We start from the raw sequence: 18,099 nt of genomic DNA, 5'->3' as shown, positions 1-18,099 counted from the left end.
CTGCAGCACTTGAAGAAATTAATTCCCTCTGTGCAACACTAAGCACTAAACACTTGCTCCCTCTCCATTTGTTTGTACTCTGATGGAAATTCCTACCTGTACATTCCTTTCTCCCCCATCCATTTCTTAATTGTGACAATCTGTTCATTATATATCAGATAACAAGGATTTGAATGCAGTGTATGTTGTGGCAGACTTGTATAGACTGAATCATTTCTGCAAATGCTTATACCATCAGAGAAAGGTATAATCATGTAATGAACATCTCCAATCTTAAAATTTCCTTGTGGTTCTAAGAAAAAAATGGAAAGAAAATGAAGAATTAGATTAGCATTTCTGATTTCTGCACATTTCATTCAAATGCAGTAAATTAGACTGCATAGCTATTTTCCAGGTACAATTTCAGAAAAATTCAATTTTAAAATTACTAATAGGATTAAAATTATTCCTGGAGTTTAAAATGTAAGAAAAATAATCAGTGTAATACTGTTATTGACAGTATTATATTTTAAGATTTCCTTCAGATATTCTTGGACCTTCATTCTGAGAAGTGTACAGCTTTGTAGATATGAATTCTATTACTGCTGTACTGTTTCTAATACATTTTTTAGCAGCTAAATATCTTTGTGCCACTAAACAATGCCTACTTGCAAGTGAAAAGGGAACAAAAGCTCATAAAATTGCAATAAAATATTTATTTCTCTTCAGCAATAAGATTAATTTTATCACTCTAGATTTATGACCCTGAAAATTTTTTGCTGGATATTTCATATATCAAAATAGCAGAACAAGGAGTCTGAGTAAGGGAATGCTTTGTGAAACTTGTGATTTACTGAAGAGAACAGATTTCAGGGTTTTTTTGTAAGACTTATTAAAACAGCAATAAAATTGAATTAGCTTGGCATAAAGTTTAATTGCCTGACAAAAATTTGGTAGTATTATTGTGTTACAGTCTATATATAACATAAATCAGAGTTGTCTTTTTTTCTAGCCTGATTAGAGACTGGGCTCTGCTTCATAAAAAGGGCAACTTTTATTTGCCTGTGGGCTTTATAAAAGGGAAAATTTGTATGCAATTAGATTTGCATTTAGTTTCTCTTGACTTCTTTTCAGACCTGAAATTTAGGAAAAAAATCTCATCTAGGATAATACAGATAGATTTGAATGAATTTTTATACATTGGTAACTTATATGCACTTTAAATCAAAACAATCAAAAAGATCTTCTTGTAAAAAACTATCAGATGAAACAGGAAAAAAGTAAGGAATTTTGAGAAGAGTATGCATTTCCACTTACGTTGTGTAATAGTTCCACAGAAAAGTATAACCATACAATACCATATTCTGGTGATTCACATGATCATTTTATGCAGTTGATACTGTATAAAATATAGAAAGGAAAATATTTTTCTCCATTTTTCTGAATTTAATATTTTCAGGTGAACAGAGCTTTTTGTTTCATTTAATATTGTGGGAAGTAAAAGAACTATTAATTATAAGATTTTTTTCCTCACTATTCCTCAAACAAATTTTTTAATACTAAAATGATGCAGAAGAAGAAAAATATTAAAAGAAACAAGTAAATATTACCTTGGTTTGTTGCCATAAAGAAAAGCACTCATTCTCATTTCCAACTTTGTGTTCAGAGATTGTATTGGTACATGAAAGCTACACTGTGTCATACAGAGAATTAAATTCTGGTGCAGACTATGTCACCATAAAGGTCTTAGTTAATAAATCACACTGTTTCAGAAAGATATAAACCTCTACTGCAATTTTAGGATGTCAAAACTTTCTCCATAAACAACAAATTCATAGAAGGAAATTCTAATGCACTCTTTTCTATCACTTTAATAGGCTGAGTTTGTGCAGATTATTTACTGAGATGCAGCTGCAAAATACGAGGAGAACTCTTTTATAATTGAGTAGAGCTAAATTTTAAGACCATTATAAATGTTTAAAAGCAAAGGACTGAAAGTTAAAAATGGCAAATCATATCTAAGAGATAAAACATATTTATTGAGTGAAGTAACTCTGTTCTTTCTCAATATTATATTTACTATTATGCATGGACAACTGAGATCGGAGATTTTAAGGTCTCATCACCAGGAAAATGCTGGTAATGTTTTAGTCAGCTCTTCCTTTTGACACTTTTAAGGAAAGATACTGCCTTGTGTATTTTAATAGGATTTAAAGCAATGGCAGGTGAAGGGTTGCTGAAACGATAGATTCTTTATGACAGATTTATTGATATAATGCATATAATTGGTAGATTAAAATGAAAGAATTAGAAGCCTACATCCCCAGGACACTGGATTGCAAGGAACCTTAAAGACTTTATTTTTTCCTCCTGGAATTGTTGAGAAAGCATGCTTAATTAGCAAAAAATGCATTACTAGCAATTAAACAAAGTTGAGGTCAACAAATTAACCTTTTTTCAAAAAATTTAAATGTGACTAGAAAGACAATAGTTCAGTGAAAATGATATGTGATTTAGTGTGTTCTGATATTTTTGGAATAAAACTACACTCTATCCTGTCTGTGTTAAGCATAATATTATTAAGTTCACTTTAAAAAATCTAACTTTATCAGGAATGTAACTCTGCCTTAATTTCTAAATAAACCTAAAGCTATTAAATTCTGTACTCCTAAAATTCTAAATGCATTCAGTGAAACATAATCTCATTCAATGATGTATAGATGAAAGCCCATGGTTCGATTACCAGAGACATTAAGTATAATTTACAGTACAATCTTAGCACTTATGAAATCTCCTCCGTTATGTCCTCAGGTGAATGATTGGAAATATGACAAACAAGAGAGAAAGCAATTGATTCTACAGAAGTAATCCTTCTACCATAACAGAGATGATTGTGATATGATAGCCTCCAGAGATGTGTCTGGCAAGGGAAGAGTCAACAGAAGAAACACGTCTTCTGCAGAAGTGTAGACAAATCTTAAAAGGGATTAAGTATAATTTTTTTTCAATAGTGATTTCCCAACAGATGTTAAAAAGCAAAAGTCATCACATAAAATTTTATGTGCAGGGTTGACAGTCATAGGTTTAGAATTCCTGGTCCTCAATGAGCAGAATAGAATCACAAATGCATGACAAACTTGCCAGGGTCACTGAGAGCTACTGCCAGTTGTGCTCTTTTCCAAAAATCCTACCAAAATATGCTTGTATCAAAAGAATTTCCCTCAAATTGAACATATTCCTTAACAGTTTTCTCAAGCATGTTCCATCTAGGATTAAGGGGGTACACCTCAGAGTATCACAGTTTCTTCAAATCAAATGCAATTATTTTCTTCTGTGTTATCTGGGCAGTTACATTCTGTCTGAAGTACAGTGTCTTACCATTACGGTGGTATTTCAAGTACTATAAGTACTATAGTGTCCACCTTCTTCTCTATAACCTCAAATAATTGTGTGGTTTATGTCACTCATTATAAAGCATAGCATTCCCTCTGCCTGAACTGTTGCACTTCCACGTCCTCTAGATACTGCAGGTAGTCAAATAGACACTGAAATGGAATTATTCAACATTTTAAAATAGAACTACCATTTTGTGGATACTTTCCACATTTTTGTACCACTCTTGATTTAAAAATACCTACCTGCATAAGTATTTTAATTTCTCATGGGCTGAACATTGCAAAATCAAAGAGAAATGTAGGCTAGAATAACCTAGTGTACTATTAAAAATAGTAGGGTAATGTTACATAATTGAATATATAGTGGAAGATACAGGAGTGTTTAGCCATAGCATTTCACTGTGATGGAAAATAAACCTGAATTATCTCAAATGTCTCAAAACATTGGAAAAGTTAAGAAAAATCATTGACAGAATGATAGATTAGATAATTAGAACGTCCTTTTTGCCACTAATTTCTCAGTAGCAGACAATGAGTATAGTCTTTCTGTTGTATTTTGTACCTTGCCTATTTTGTATGACAGTTCTTATCTCCTCAGATAACAGCACTCCTGCGTATTTAAAAAAATATTTTCAGCAGACAACTGACCAGATGTCTCAACACAATCAGGAAATGAAGTAAATGAAGTATTCATTCTAGGAACTGCAGAATTCGTTTTTTGGGGTTTTTCTTTTTTTTTTGGTTTTGTTTTGTTTTAAATGGAGAAAAATAAAATGTTGGTATTAAACTACCACTGAAGAATTTGGATTTCTGAAGTCAAAAAATGAATTTTTCTATTGAAATCTCAGTTATGAATCTCTAGGTTAAAATTATGTTTGTTACAACGTAACAAACACTTATTTTTTTTCTGTATATGATGCCAAACTGTCATAATGATTGTGTTAAAAATCTGATAGGAACTGTAAAATAAACCCTGATGGAGACAATTGGCTCAGCAGTTAGCAAATCACAAATACTGTAGTTTTAAAGCAGCTAAAGTAAGGAAAAGAGATTTTTGGCTATTTATGTCTTCTTACCCTTTCATCTGAAGCAGCGTTTGTAAAACTATATTTCTGCATGGAAAGACAAGATGTAATCTAGAATGAAAGAAAACAAATTTATTTTTATTTTTGACTCTGACATTTGTTTGACTGAGCAATGCTTTAAATATATCCTTACAAACTAGAAGCCATTTTTTTTTGTAGTAGTATACAATAGTGTTATAGTGTTAAAGAAGATTTAACAGTCCAAAATATTGTGTTTTGTAGCATTCATTTAAAGCATGGCCAGTTTTGTATTTTAAATAACAGCAAAAATTTTGAAAAATATAGTCTAACTCTTCATTCTTACTGAACAAAATTCTGGTAATTTTTCAAATTACTTGGTCATATAACCTAACATGGGTAATCCTATAGAAATTAATTTCATTTTCAAAGTGTCTTGAACATCATAAACAGCCCTGAAGTGCCATAATCTCCAAGTTTTTCTTTATGAAACTATGATGAAATATGAGTTCTCCTTTTTCTTTGACTTGTTATTTGATCTTTAAAAAGCTTTGTGTAAGTATGAGTCTGCAAAATTGAAACTTATTTGAAATACATTTTTTTCAATTATAGCATTGGATTCACAATATTTATTGATTAATGAGTGTCAAAAGTTTTCATTTAACACAGCATTTTAACTCTTTTATGCAACACTCTGAAACACATGCGCACAGAGAAAGGGGTTATATGGGAGTGGCAAAACAAGGACATCATGTTTCTTTTTGAATTCTCTTATTGAAAGATGATGTATGGCTGTTTGACCAATTAAATTCACTAGATGATCTGTGGATTACCAACTCTATTCTCTAATGAAATGTAGGCTTCAGAAGTCATCTGGCCTGCCTGTAGCACATCTGCCTATTTCTAAGGAAAACTGCATCCTTACTAAACCAGTCTGAAGGTAGGAGTAGCTAGGTTAAATGATTAGCAACTTTGGTTTTATAAATATAATTTATGATAATTGAACCAGATCATAAAATTATTCATATTAACAAAAATAAGATTTAAAATTACACAAACTCGTTCACTGAGAAAATGATGCAATCAGTAATAATAATTTGAAGACATTTGCTGCCTACTGAACACTAAGTGCATGTTCACAGACACATTGAGAAAATCAATTGGAAGGTTTCCAAATAGATTCTTATGGTCTGTCATGTCACTAATTCACAAATTAAATTACTGCTGAAGAGAAATACGGTATAATTTTTCAGAACAACTTCAAAGACAGTTACAGCCAATTGTGTCAGTGATTTACACATCAAAGTAGTAATACTAAAAATACTTAGTTATGCATAGCACTTTGATCCTTGGGTCATGATGCAGTTGTCACAGGTGGATAAATATTACTTTTCCCATTTTGCTGATGAGCATACTGATTTCCTCAGGGTGCTCAGTATTACAAAGTAAAACTGAAAATTATGTCTGTTTTTAGCACAGCTCACTTGCCAAAGCTATGTCAAGAAGTATCCATAGTGTAGAAGCCATATTCCAATTTGTAAAACTGGGGGCTTGGTCCAGAGGACTCTGTAATCAGCACAAGTCTTCACACAGCATTCTTTAGGCTAAAATGCTTTACCTTGCTCTACTGCTTCACTTCATGACCTACTGCCTCATTGTTGTCTTATATTACTGTATTTATATTATTTCAATTATGTTCTATTGAGCAAGTGAAATGTAATAACTTATCAGTTACCAGGCTGCAGCAATTACTCGTGCCAATAGTTTAAATAACTAAAGAAATAATGTTATGATAAATTTTGCTGAGCAGGTAGGAGACACTAGGTGAGTGCTAGGTAGGTAGGAGACACTAAGGTGATTGACAGTAGTGCATGAAACTAACATCAACAGATGGGAAGCAGTGGTGGGAAAAGATGCTGCCTGTGGATAACTGAAAGTTATACATAAATGTAGGGGACTCCTTGCTCACATCCTTGATAGAAAATACAGTTTTAAAGAAGAATAAAAAGGAGTAAATGGTGTGTCAAAGGTATTGGAAGAAAACCGAATCCCCTCTGCTCAGCATCCATCAGACCTCATCTGGGCACTGCATCCTGCTGGGATCCCAGGCTGGAAAGTGTATAAACAAAGAAAGGCTCAGGAGAGTCAAGGAGAGTCTGTGGGGCTGGGGCTGGTTCACTGTGGAGCAGAGGAGGTGTTGGTGTGCCAGAGAGCACACTAAAGTGCCTATGGGGAGGTCATAGAGGTGATGGGGCCAGTCTCTTTCTAACACTTCCTGATCAGGGAATGAGAGACAGGAACATCTTTTGAAACTAGAACGATTCAAGCTGGGGAAAGGTAACAGAAATCAAAATCCCTGTGAGAATCATTTAGCACTGGAGTGGAATGAGCTGCCCAGAGAGTTTGTGGTATTCATGAGTCTGAAGGTTTTCAAGACCCAAGTGATCTCACCCCAGCTACAACATTTTGAAGTCTGTGAAGGGATGCTGGCTGAAGTCCCAGAAGAGAGCATCTCCACTGGAAATATAGCAAAGTTTTCTGAAGTGGCTGCAATGTCAGAAAAAAACACTTTTTGGTTTCATTTGTTTCAGCAGCTTTTACAAACATTTATTTGGAATAAAGTAGACACAGTTGTAAGGGACCTACAGTGATCACTTAGTTTAACTGCCCAAACACTTCAAAGGCTGACCAATACACAAAATATTTTGAGGCCATTGACCAAAACTTTCCTTTTAAGGCACTTGCAGGCATGGAGCATTAACAAAGTCTCTGACAGGCCTGTTTCAGGGTTTGACCTCTGGATGAAGAAATTCTATCTAATCTCCAAATCCCAGGGAAAAATGATCAGCACCTCCGTCACCACTTCCCTTGTCAGGAAGCTGTATGGAGCAGCAGTTGACTCCTCAGCTTCCTTTTCTCCAAGCCAGGCAAACTCTGAGTCCTCACAGGATGTGCCTTCCAGCTCTTCCACCAGCTTTGTTCTGCTTCTCTGAATGTATTCAGGGACCTTCACATCCTTTTTAAAGTCTGGCGTCCAGCACCACACACAGGACTTGGGGTGAGGCTGTGCCACAGCTCAATCCAGCAGGATGATCCCATCTTTGGCTGGCTGATCATGCTATGTGTGGTGCATGCTGAGATGGGACTTGCCCTCCTGGCTACTGGGCACACACTGGTGGCTTACACTGAGCCTACTCTCACAAGCAGTCTGAATCTCTTTCACCTGTGCTTTTTTTCTCAAGTTAAAACTTTTTTTCTGGATCATGGTTATAAATCCTGCTTTTAGGGACAACAACAGGAGCAATACCTTGGCCACAAACCTGCTATATAGTTCAGTGTTTGTTTCACCCAGAAAGAGCTTCCTTTTATTCCTTCTACAATATGATGTATTGCAAGTCTCTCAGGATTTAGCCCAAAAATCTTGGAATCAGAACTCTTGAGAAATACAAGCACTACAAATATAGCTCATCAGTTTTCTTTTCAGAATTCAAAACTATCAATAAATGTGTCTATTTTATTATATTTATATACACATATTTCTCTCAAAGCAAGTTCATGCAGTGCAGTGCATCCAGTCCAAAATGTTTTCTAAGTTAGTGAATAGGCAGGTGGAAAAACAGCAGATGTCATTATGTTGTCATTGTCTAGTGCACCGTTGTAGGTGATCATATGGTGCAGTGAGGAGTGCAGTACAAGGACCCCTACTTGGTAAAATAGAAAATTCATTAATTATCTATTGCATCCAATTTAAAAACCTACATACTTGGTCCTCTTTGGTCTGTGCCAAGAAAGGAGACATTACCACAGAAATTCAATAGTGCCCCAGTACAGCAGTCAGCTGTTTTCCAAAATGCACAGCAAGCTATGTTTCATCCTATTTTTATCCATTTTGCTGCCATTACTGCTGTCAACATAACTTTTTGATACTTTTACTTATTTTAGAACTCTACTCTCTTTTACAGTTTGTCTGAGTGACCAGCTGTAATAAGCTAGGTCCAAGTCTTTAAAACAACTGAGCAGCATTGTTCTCTGGAAATGTTGGGGCACTGCAAGGACAAGGTGTCGCTAGGGCTAGCCCCTTGCACCTGGCATCCTGGTGTCCCTGGTGTTCCTTGCAATACCTTCCTGAGAATCCTTCCTCCTTCTTAGTGGTGCAGTTGCATGGCATCAGGAACAGTGCTACATATTTGCCCAATGTCCCCACACCTTGCTATTTTCCCATTTCCTACTAATACAGACTGAAATTTAATTCTTTGTAGTTGACAGTATATTATCAGCTGGATAATAACACACATATACACACACATTTGTACACTTTTATAAAAAAGCACTTTGAATTAAATGCTCTGGAGGAGGACAGGAGTAGCCAGGCCAAACTTCAAACATCCTAGAGAGGTGCTATGTGAAAACATCTGAGTTGTATAATAAGACAAAGCAGGGGTCCAGAGAGGTAGGGGGGCAGAAGATTTGAAAAATTCTTATTCTGGAAAGGAAAAATAAGCTTTGAAAAGAAAACAATCTCTTTCCTGCTATTTCTTTGCTGGCAAAAAATAAAAGTTGCACTAAAATATTTTTATAATACAGTTATAGGTTTCTCCCTAGTTTTGACAGAACCACCCACCTCTTTCCTGCAGGGAAAACAATTGGTAAATATATATATGCACATGTATATGTATATGTATTTACATATATTGTATATAAAAGAGCCTGTCCTGTCATTCTAAACTAATTCCCCAAGGTTTACTATCAAAATTCCCTGCACCTGGCTCTTATTACATAAGGAGCTGCCTTGACATGGCACATGACGTGGCACATGAAATGGCACACAAGGAGCAGCCTTGACGTGGGATGTGGTGGTATTAATAAGAGATTTTTTTTCTTTCCTGTTTCAGAATGCAAGAATGCAAAGTTGTTGTGTCTGCTTTAGAAAATTATTGGTTAAACAAAAAAAAAAAAGGAAAATATGTGAGTTTAGTTTTTTACAGTTACATATTTTCATGTAGGTCATGTTTGTCATTACCTAATGTCATTTGGGACTTGCAAAAGTTGAACATATTTGTTGAAATATTCTTCAAAATACAGTACACCATTTTACAGATGAGATGTTACTTGGGGAATTATTCAAGAATCTTAGGACAAATTTTATCTTAAGATTTTCAGTAATGAATTCACACAAAAAAAAAGTAATTGCTGGAGAAATTCATTAATGGCATTCAGCTGGAAGAAAATGACAAAGATAGAGGCTGATAAGAGCATTGTAAGGGAAGAACTGAATGGCAGTAGGAACTAGAACAGTAAGTTGACAGTGTCAGAGGTGTGGAAAAAGCATTTGCATATTAATTATATGTATGCTGTCAGCTATGTGCTAGCAGTTTGATCTCACTAGGTGTAATCTTCATGAGCACAAAGAAATACTAATGGCATTGCACCATGTATACTACTTCCCTATTTACAGGGTAATTAACATTAATGGAATGGTCAGAGAAATGGTGCAAATATAGAATGGAAAAAATAAATAAGAAGAGTCTAAGTGTATTTATTACTACTGATCTATATGGTAAACAGAGGTATTTTCTGTCTATGAGAGGAATATTTCAGCCTTTCTGTAGAAAATCTTATTAATTCCAAGGTGTTTGTGAGCACTCCTAAAAAACTCGTGTGTCAAATGAGATGACTAGTTTCAGTGATGCAGGAGTTTCCTTACAAAGGCTGCCCAGGTAATTCTGAATGTCCTCTTAGGCTCAGAGGTTTATCACTATAAGGATGAAAGTACACAGATACCGGAAAGCAAACTTAAACAAAATGCGAAGGGTTTTTTTACTTTGTTTTTCCCTCAAAACCTGTAAAATATTTTTCAGAACAAGTTCTGGGCTCACAGAAAACTTCTGTGAAGCATGCATGCCTTCTTGAACTGGTACACAGTCAAAATTATCCAGTCTATGTCTTTTCCACTTTTATTCCATTTTGTTATTCTCTTTCTTCTTGCCACTGCATGAACTCAGATTGTAAGCACCTTGGGACAGAAGCCATTTTAGTGAGGTTTATGCACTATTTATCTCACCTGTGCCTAAAGCACCCAGGATGTTATTGAACTGCATAAAATATAATAAAATAGATTTTAAAAATTGAGAAGGAAATATCATAAAAGCAGTCTCACCTGTTAAATCTCTAGGATCTCTATTACTGTTTATGTCCAGAAATACTACAAGAAGAGCCTTTTTTATTTTATCAGCATCTCCTGTTTCATTCACAGACAAAGCAAATATGTAATAATATATTCAAATATTTTAAAAAACTTGACAAAACCCCAACCTAAGCACATTCCTACATTTGAGTAAATTTTCAGATGCTTCTTATCCTTTCTTCACAAATACACTTCAAAAGCAGGGATTCTTTATTGTAATCTGAATTTCTAAGAATAAAGGGTCTTCATTGTCAGAAAAAACTTTAAAATAGAAAAATAGCTCACAGTAGATTCTTGTAATTTCTGTGCTATACTTTAAAGCCCCCCATGGCCTTTTGCTGTGAGTTTTAAGTAAGATATTCTGTTTATTATGGTCATTAAAATGGTGAGCTTTTTTAAAAACAGCAGGATTACTACATAAAGCTCAACAGGTCACATGGCATCTTTTATGCAAACACTACATCATGGACTGTTAAAGGCAGTGAGTCTGCTCCTCCATAACAGAGATACCAGAGGACATCCTGAGTAGTAGAAGAGTTTTTCTTCCATAGCTTTTAAAGTGCCTGGTAGAAATATACCATATTCCTCCCATCCTTTTGATGTCTTAAGACCCATAGGGAAAGAGAGTAATTTTAATTTCATAAGTAATATGTACCTGAACACTGCTAGCAGTGGATGGTGCTTCAAAATGAACAGTCTGTCTCTGTGTTTGCAATCCTACCTTTGTATCACATGAAATAGCTCTGTCTTTAATGTGGATTTTTTAGTCTTAATATGTCGCCTTATACACAGGCCATGTCACGGAGCATATTTCTTTCTCTCTCTCTCTTATATTTAATCACCAGCTGGAGGGCTAGTTTTGATACCAAAATCTCAGTGTCTTCCAGGTCCCCCTGTCTGGGTCATGATGTGGAGACAGAAAGCTCTAGCACTGTGGTGGAACTCTTACTATTTTCTTACTGTTTTTCTGGGTAATTGAAAGATAGCAAACAAAGCAGAAAAAGAAATTACCTGCACCATCAAATGCCACATATGAGAAAAGACAATGAATGTTGCATTGACTGTAACAATTTCCTGTATGTTGCATAATTAGAAATACATGCTAAAATTTTACCTGTAGTTTTCATAGTGTGGAGTCATGCAGTGATTGCTACTTTAAGTTCCTTAAAGAGTCAGCTCCACTACTGCACACCTTAGACAACCAAATTTTAGATAGATAGTGCTTCATTTGAGTAGGACAGCATGTTAAGATACACACAGCAGAGAAATGTGATAATGTTTAGGTTTAAAGTTTTGTCTACCAAGTCCTATAACCTGCCTACAGTAGATTGCACATAGAGTAAACCTTAGATGTCTAGGTTTCTTCCCTCTTTTACTTAATATAACCAGAGATGGGAGACAGAACTAGTATTGGAGAGTAGGAGTCACCTATTATTCATAACTCATAACATCACTGATTGATTTATTTCTAAAAAGATAAATCTTCGGGATGATACAGCAGGATCTCTCAAAGTCTGTTCTGCAACTGCAAACAATGTGCAATGATAAGAATGTTTTTTCTTTTTCTGATCCTTCAGATGTCTGTCCCTATCAGGCTGCATGCATGAAAATACAAGTCACAATTTAAAGTGAAGCCCTGTGACTCATATTGTAAGGTGAGAGAAAACACACATATACATGTTGTGCATGTGAAAGTGTGAATTCTTACCTAGCTGTTGCAAATGTAGTCTCACAAACCTATATACACAAACTCTTGCATGGCTGATTTTCCATTATGGAATACCCAATATTCCATTACATTATTGAAGACTGTCCTGTTATTTTTATTACAGAGGTTTTCGATATTACTATCAATTGTCACATTTTGGTTTCCTGTTGTTGATTTTTATGCATGAGAAACACACACCCACTGTACTGATGCCAGAGCACATCAATCTCCCTAGACTGCATCGACCTCAGGATATGTAAGAGTAGTGGATAAATTGGAAGATCAATGCCTTGTCTCTCCTGCTGTGCCAGCTGCTATTGAGAAATTAATATGAGTTTCACTATAAATAAGGAGATAAAAGATGATATGGCTTACAGTGTAAAATATTAAGGCTGGACACAATGTGTTCCATGAATTTAAAGCCAAAAGCTAAGAAAATTAACCCTGTAAGAGCATCCACTGCCATTGTGGATATATGGAAAATAGACCAGAAAGAAGAAAACTCATCTTTAATAATTCTTTGAAAAAGCACAAACATTTTCAGAATTGGCCACAACACTTGATATTGTGGGAAACTATCTTTAGCCGTGCTATAATTTATCAGAAAGAGATAATGAAGTTTACATTATCGGTAATATAATTATTACATTATAATAAGTAGCATAATTTTGGGAGAGCAGACTGATTAATTTAACAGTCACAGAACTGTTTCAGAATCAAAGAATGGCGTGGATTGTAAGGGACCTTAAATATCATCTAGTTTCAACTCTCCTGCCATAGGCAGGGACACTCGGCAGACCAGGTTGCTCATACAACATGGCCTAGGATGTTAGGATAGGGAGACTCAAATCTTAAGTGGTTTGAATCTCCTTTTGGAGCTATCAGCACAGTAATTAAAATACATGACACACATGCAGACTCAGATGGAGAGACTTGTTCCATCAGAGGCTTGTCCTATTGGAAGCACCTTCAAAACCAGGTGATGTTCTTGTTTTGTTGTTCTTTAAATTTCCCCAACAGAGATATTTGATTTTCCCAGAACAATTATGTCTGTGTCCTGGTTTAGGGCAAATGTGGGAGAAAACCTCCAAAAGGTTTTCTCTCCACAGAAAGCCAATGCACATGGCGAAAGTCTCTCTGGGGGCGGTGTCTGTTACCGGTGCCCCGGCGCTGGGCAAGGCTGCTGCTGCCCAGAGCAGCCCCGGTGAGCCGCTGAGCGCCAGCGCGCCGGGCTCCCGGCTCCAGTCCGGAGCAGGCTCCAGCGGATCCAAGAAAAGGGAAAGGAAACCAGTCCAGGGAAAACTTGGGCTGCCTCGGCTAGCTAAACTAACTAAAAAGCAAAGGAGTGCTTCATTCTGCCCTGTCCGTGCCCAGACAGCACAGTGGAGTTCTGTGTCCAGCAGACTGGGGAGGAGTGAGTGCAAGCTGATAACAAACTCTGTGCTTCTTCTTCTCCCCGCCTTTGCTCTCAGAGCCAGCCTTGAAGGCACAGAACATAGTACCCAGCATAAACAGAACACGTAACTGGGGATACAAGCATCATAATGTCACCCCAGGACAGTCTGTCAATTCCCTGAGTAATAAAAAATATGTATTTACTTCACTAAACTAAACGGTGAGTGAAATTTTGCAAAAATTGCCTGAAGTTGTTCAGGGACTTAAACTTCACTTTACACAGAATTTCAGCTTTATGTTGTCCACAATGGTGCTCACATAAAGGAATGAGTAGATTTGAATTATGATTTTTGAATGGTTTGGTCTTTTTTTTATGCCATTTAAACTGCTTAGGTATTACAATAATTTCCTTTGGAGTAAAATTCTTTTCACATAATCAAGCACAATCCATGTGGGATCTGCTCTGACTTCAACTTCTGACTTTTTATTTTTGTGCTTCTGGAGGAAAAATGAACTTTTGTGAACTGTGCTATCATACTTTGATTCCCTGGATAACATGCAATAACCAGAACAGAATTCCCTCCAAGTCTGCCTTTCCCACCTTCACATGTGCACAGCTGCTCATCACCTAAGACTGCATGCATCAAGACAAAAAAGAGCAGCTGAATATATTTCTTATTGAGTAGGTAAATGACTTCCTTAAAGGCACTTGTACAGTAGAATAGATCATTCATTGGAACCAGATTATTTCTCGTGAATATAAAATGAATGGAAAGTAATAGGGATTGTCTAGGCCTCTGCCCTTCACACCACCTGAATATGGAAGTAACTGATAAAATTGCACCCACTGTTGGGTAGTGAAATTCTTCCTTATTATCATGTGCTCTCAGAAAACCATCCTGAAGCTGGAATAAAGTCCAATATGGTGTGCCACTATACCTACCCTACCCCATGCCAGTGGTTCTACGTTGCATTCAGAATTATGCATAAAAATTATCATGCCAATTAAGCATAGAGAAACCTGCCAGCATGTATGCATATGAAGAGAGACTTCTTGTCATGAGTTGTCCCACTCTGCTTTCAAGCTACTGTTGGATTTTTGTTTGTGTTGATATACAAATTGGAATTCCACACATCATGCAGACAGACTTATCATTGCTTTCCAGAATTTCAAAGCAATTACATTTTAGCCATTTGGTGATGACTAGGCTATTTCCTATAATGTATATGATTTCAATAGATGATTTTCCTAACATATAAAATAAGAAATCTCAGGATTTCCCAAGACAGCAAAGCAGAATTGGGCAAGCAAGTTATGTGAACATGTGTCCTGGTTTAGGGCAAATCTGGGAGAAAATCTCCAAACAGGTTCCTCTAGAAAGCAGATTCAAGCAGCCCCTCCCCCAGCTGGTTTGGGAGAATATTCCTTGTAGGAAAGTGGAATAGAACCTGTTTATTTAACAGGCAAAGCATTCACCAGCACAAAAATTGAACAATATTAAGCAATAAAACTTCTTGAGGCTCCAAAGAGATGGCAAACCCAGAAAGTCCCCTCCGTGGGCTGCAGCTCGGCTCACTCAGTCTGCCACCAGTCCCCCCAGTGTGGAAGTGCTGCGGCCCAGCCCTGGGCCACAGGTGCGAGCTGCTGCTACTCTTCTGGTGCTCAGTCCAGAGCAGCTTTAAACAGGTCCAAGAAAAAGTAAAACCACAGTCCAGGGAACTTCTCTGCCTCAGCTAGGAAAAAAAAACTAACTAAAAGCAAAGGAGAACTCTGTCCCACCCTCCATCCATAATGAAAACAATGCAGTCCAGAAAAAGGATGAGGGGAGCAAGTGCAGTTTCTGAAAACAAAATTTGTGCCTCTTCTCTCCCCTCCTTGGCACTCAGAACCAGTCTTAAGGGTGCAAAACTCATTTCTGGGCTAAACAGATGAATGGGGATACAAGCATCATAAAGTCATCCCAGGACTTACTGTTAAAAACTTATACATGCACACACACACATGCACACACAATTTAAAGAGAAGTCAGGTTGAGAAGAAAAGAGCAGTTTGCATTGAAGACTGAAAGAAAATGACACTTTTTTCTAGAAATCAAGACTTTCCAGAATGTATGTAATCAGCATCTCAGCCTGGAAAAAATGAAAAGGAAAATACCCTTGAATCCTTTATTTGGGCAATATGTATTGGTAGAAGGCAAATTGTTTACTGGCAGCATCACTATATGGAACATAGGCCTTGTTTCACCTCTCCAGCTGGCTACTCTTAAGGAGACAAAAAGGAAAAAGGAAGAATTCTAACTATGTAAAGAGAAACCATTTATCTAATAGATTGATGTGTTAGGGCTGCAGGTGAATTTATTGGAAGTTTATGTAAAGTGCTTCGCTATTCATTTTTCTGAACTCATATCTTTCTTTTTCAAGTTTCTTCTCCATCTACCTTCTCATATTTAGGACTCAATTCAAAAGTACTATACAAGTTATGTCCCACTGAAAAAGAAATTAGCAAACTTGCTTTTTATTTAAAGTCACATCTCCTAGTAGATGAAAAGTGTTGTTCTTGTATAACTTCCTGGAAAGAATTCACAAATCATGAAATGTTTTTTTTTTATTTTCCATAATTTCATTTTTCTTTTGCAGTCTGTACTTTTTCCTAAGGTCCAAAAGTACGCATTATATAGAAAAAGAAAAAGAAAAAAAAGATCAATACCTTCTTTCACTGTGACTACCTTGCTTTATATACAAATCATGTATATATGAAGATCACCATAAATAAGAGATGGAAGATATAGCATTTGAAGCAAAATATTAAATCAACAGGCACAAAGTGATATAACAAACAAAATCTGACCAAATTATGCCTTGGGATAAACAGAGGCATTTTTTATGATTACTAGGAAAATAGCTAGTGGAGAATTTTGTCAGTGTGTTTTGTGTGTAGGCTTACATGGGTGTATGCATAGGAAACACAAGGAATTCAAACCTATTTCCTCTCTCTGCACACCCATTCCATTCTCTCCCCACTTTCTTACACAGAGATCTAATGTATATCTGTGTTTGTGCCTATACACACTTCCATGAATGTTTTCATTATATATATTTTCCATATAGAGTGGTCATGAAAGGTATAGGAAAGGAAAATAATGAGAAAGGCAAAGCTATTTATGTGTCTGCACACCTGAATATAACATACGCACAAAAGGTATGTCATGCAAATACATACATATAGATATGTAAAAATGAAATATTTTTACATGTTAGCAAGCTACACATTAGCACAGATACATATCTTGTCTCCATATACTTGTTTGTATCTACATCTTCTAAGTTTACATCTCTATGTATCTAAGTGTGTTTAAACATACAAAGAAATTCAGGTGTGATACTAACCATGAAGAATTTTTGAGAGAATTATTTTTTGTGTTTCCCACTTTGTTGGTCTTCTTTAGGTCACATATGCAAGAGATTATAATTTGGCTTCCCCTCTCAGCTGCACAGGAGAATAATCATTGCTTATTCTATAGAAATATACCAACTATTATCTCATTGACAGGTGAAGCAGCCAGAAGATACTTTTTCCACACTTTCAATCACAAAAAAAAAAAAAAAGAAAGAATATTTTCCTTTAATATTTACATCAATCATTTTTTCCTAGTTTATACCCCATTAAATTAATGCTGGTGTAAAGCCATGATGGAAATTGCACGTCTTAGGCATTCATTATGCCTAAAGTTTTATTTACTGAATGGACTTAAAAGAGTACTTACTGAATGTACTTAAAACTGTTAAAAGCAAAGACTTTAAAACTGCCATTCTTACAAAAAAAGAAACCAGATATTGAGCCTTATAACACAAATAAACTTTTTGACTATTTAGACCTCAACGTTTTTTTAAGACAAGAGTAACATAAAAGAAAAAAATAATTCAGGCTGTGACTATATCAGACTCTTAATCTGAATCATAGGTAGAGCTGATTGATTCTTAAAAGGCATTCAGAGACAAACAGGGAGCCTTACTGCAGGAAATGTCAGCAGTGGAGTATTCCCTTATGAAGTAATACAGTATCAGGTGGCTATTTCCTGGAATGAAGCTAAATTTGAAATTTGCAGCAAGTATCATTTATTTGTAGGAGTAGTCAGCAGACTACAAACTATATTTTAGCAATGTTAAGAAATACAATCAATGCCTGTTGTCTTTCCATGTATCAAGCTCACTTAAAGAAATTTGACTGTCTCTGCTCTGAATATGCATCATATCCTTTGCACTGCTGTGGCATACTGCCCTTTAATGTTATGCCAGTTGCAGTCGCTATTTTTATTGTGGTGATTTTTTTCCTCATGTTTTTTTAACTGCTCAAATGCTGAATACAAGATGAGATGGAACTCTTCACTAACCTGC

At 35.9% G+C, this 18,099-nt stretch overlaps 1 long non-coding RNA gene across 2 annotated transcripts in view; it reads left to right on the top strand.

Moving 5' to 3' along the window:
- The first annotated feature begins 12,175 nt into the window (after window positions 1–12,175).
- Window positions 12,176–18,099, top strand: part of LOC115491225 (uncharacterized) — a 33,903-nt gene continuing 27,979 nt past the window's right edge. The window contains exon 1 of one of the 2 annotated variants that reach the window (XR_012053028.1): window positions 12,176–12,256. This is a non-coding gene — a long non-coding RNA (uncharacterized lncRNA). The remainder of the gene's footprint in view (window positions 12,257–18,099) is intronic. The other variant, XR_012053027.1, reaches the window with a different exon arrangement.

Source organism: Taeniopygia guttata, chromosome Z (genome assembly GCF_048771995.1).
Source record: "Taeniopygia guttata chromosome Z, bTaeGut7.mat, whole genome shotgun sequence".
In the NCBI taxonomy this organism is placed as follows: Eukaryota; Metazoa; Chordata; class Aves; order Passeriformes; family Estrildidae; genus Taeniopygia; species Taeniopygia guttata.
This window is presented reverse-complemented; position numbering and strand designations above follow the sequence as displayed.